Raw genomic sequence first — 3,368 nt, 5'->3', positions numbered from 1 at the left:
AGCTGGATTTTGAAGCTGACACAGAATAGGTCATATTTAGAACATTATGTTATATTTATTTATTTATGTATTTGAAAAGACCTATTTTGTTTCAGGTTGTTACATGTTTTATCACGTATGTTATTTTTATACCATTGAGGCATAATAAAGCATGTTCAATAACCTCTGAGAAGCCTGTCTGAATTTGTCTTTCAAGGCCGGGCCGAGTGTCCACTATATTTCCAACTATGGTCACTCTAGTGTCATACATACACCAATTCATGAGATCCGTCTCAGTAATCGGAAAAAACTGTAAATTAAGTGTGAGTGAAAGAATTAATTTTGTTTTGTTATTGTGTCCTGCTCTAACACTTTCTGTCACCATAGAAACAGGGGGCAATTAACAGTTGGGTGTCACCCCTTGACTGACCTTGTGACCACCCCACCCTCAAGCACGCACACACTATCAAAGCAGCGATGAGCTGTGACTGAGAGTCACAAGTGGATGTGTCAGTGTACTTATAGTAACTACTATGGTGTGGGTCAGGCTTAGGCCCCTTCAGAGGGACCTCCTTGACTTGGTCATTTTTTTCCCCAATCAACAAAATTAGCAGGGTTAGCCAATGGGAAGCTGGTGAGGGATTAATTCCATGTCCGACTCTGGTTGTTGGAGCTGCCTGCACAGTGGATAAATCTGAGGAGATAGCGTGGACTTAGCACAACAGAAGTTCTACTGGGGGAGCTCCTGGCTGGCAGATAAAAAGATGTAGCTAATGACATTAACTGGCATTCTCAGGTCGGCCTGCAGAGCTTTAGAAATGAACAGAACTGGAGATTAAAGAAATGTGGGGGGGGGAGGAACACATGTTTATCTTGAATTAATGTTTTAAAACAGAGAAGGAACCGCTGCCTAACTCTAACATACGTACAGGCCTTTATTGCCAAGGGTTTGATCAAGAGTAATTAAAAAAAGAACCTAATCAACAACCCCGAGTCACACGTTATATACTCTGTCGTTCGAAGTGCAAAGCTCACAGCATTTTCAGATGTGATCAATTATTATGAGTAATTATAATAATGCTTTATGTAATACATTTGATATTGTAATACATTTTGATGTTGCTGAAACTGTTGTAGGCTTGTAAATGCATGTTACTTATTCATCAATCAATCAATCAATCAATTAATCAATCAATCTAGTATGTAGGATGTTTATTGCTTTATATGCTTTCTCCTTTTCTCTCCTTTATGACAACTGAGCCAACTCCCTTTGATGTGCGATGCAGTAAAACGCTTATAAATTGACTGTGAGTTAAGATTATTTGATCTATTTTTATATTTTACTAACCGTGGTTGCACAAAAATGTTAGCTTGACAGGGACATGTGTGTATGTGAGAGAATCATCCACACCCAGTGTTCTCAGATACCTTAGCTCTCCCGCATGTCTGTAGAATCCTGATGTATAGCTTTTTTTCATGCATGCAAGACAAACACACACATCAGTCACACATATTCAATGCACACAAACACACATGAATGTTCCCATATCACTGTTGACTTCTCCACATTTGTCACCATTGACCACTCAGTTCAAGATATTCTGTGTTTCCTCCTGAAAAGATAAGATACTACCCAAAACCAGAGACAAACATGTTTGGCTGTGTCTCACTCTTTCCCGTCTCTGTTTTTTTCTCTGGTCTGTGTCCAGTCTCTCGCCATCATTCTGTCTTAGTTCTCCACAATTTTAGGAAACACTAAAATACTTTACTTAAAATAGTGGTCTACTAGTATTTTTTTCCTATTACTAATTTTGGTTTTATGATCTAGGGCCAGTTTCTGAACACTCGACCACTAGAAAGCCCACACGCACATAAAAAGTTCTCTAATGGCTGATAGTTATTATTAGTCCAAATGAAAAATCTGAAAAAAGCAGAAATATACTGTTACCTAACCACTAATAACTGCACGTCAACCTCCATATCTAGTGGACTCTTGCAAGACAGATTTATATACTTTAAAACGGGTGTGGGTGTGTGTGTGTGGTGTGTGTTGTGTGTGTGTGTGTGTGTGTGTGTGTGTGTGTGTGTGTGTGTGTGTGTGTGTGTGTGTGTGTGTGTGTGTCAAGGTGGAACGACAGGAAATGGTGGACAAGAACAGAACTTCCTCTTTGAGAGGAGAGGGTGCTGCATCTTTCCCTGCGTGTGTGTAGTGTAAGGGGTCTTACATTCCGAGGGAACGCTGACTTCCTGCTACAACACGCACAGTCCCTAGATAATACTATATTGTCTAAATTTCATGCTGTTTCCTGTATGTTTATTTATATGTGTGTGTGTATATATATAGAGTGTATTTCTACGTGTGTGTGTGTGTGTGTGTATATATATATATATATATTAATAATACAAGTGTGTGTGTGTATATATATATATATATATACACATTATATATACACACAATATATATATATAATATATATATATATGTGTGTATATTATATATAATTGTATATATATAAATATATTGTGTATATATATATATATATATGTGTGTGATATATATGTGTATATATATATATATATATATATGGTGTATTATTATATTATAAATATATGGGTATATATATATATATATATAATATGTGTATATATATATATATATGTGTATTATATATATATGTTATGTGTGTGTATGTACACTCACCTAAGGATTGATAGGAACATCATACTAATACTGTGTTTGACCCCCTTTCGCCTTCAGAGCTGCCTTAATTCTACGTGGCATGATTCAACAAGGCGCTGAAAGCATTCTTTAGAAATGTTGGCCACATTGATAGGATAGCATCTGCAGCTGATGAAGATTTGTGGGATGCATCCTGGGCACGAAGCTCCCGTTCCACACATCCCAAAGCGCTCTATTTGGTTGAGATCTGGTGACTGTGGAGGCCATTTTAGTACATTGAACATTGTCATGTTCAAGAAACCAATTTGAAATGAGTCGAGCTTGTGACATGGTGCATTACCTAATGGATGTAGCCATCAGAGGATAGGTACATTGTGGCCTAAAGGGATGGACATGGCAGAAACAATGCTCAGGTAGGCCGTGGCATTTAAACCATGCCCAATTGGCACTAAGGGGCCTAAAGTGTGCCAAGAAAACATCCCCACACCATCACCACCACCGACAGCCTGCACAGTGGTAACAAAGGCATGATGGATCCATGTTCATTCTGTTCACGCCAAATTCTGACTCTACCTCTGAATGTCTCAACAGAAATCGAGATCATCAGACCAGGCAACATTTTTCCAGTCTTCAAATGTCCAATTTTGGTGAGCTCTGTCAAATTGTAGCCTCTTTTTCCTATTTGTAGTGGAGATGAGTGGTACCCGGT

The sequence above is a fragment of the Etheostoma spectabile genome, chromosome 18, assembly GCF_008692095.1.
Source record: "Etheostoma spectabile isolate EspeVRDwgs_2016 chromosome 18, UIUC_Espe_1.0, whole genome shotgun sequence".
Taxonomy (NCBI): domain Eukaryota; kingdom Metazoa; phylum Chordata; class Actinopteri; order Perciformes; family Percidae; genus Etheostoma; species Etheostoma spectabile.
This window is presented reverse-complemented; position numbering follows the sequence as displayed.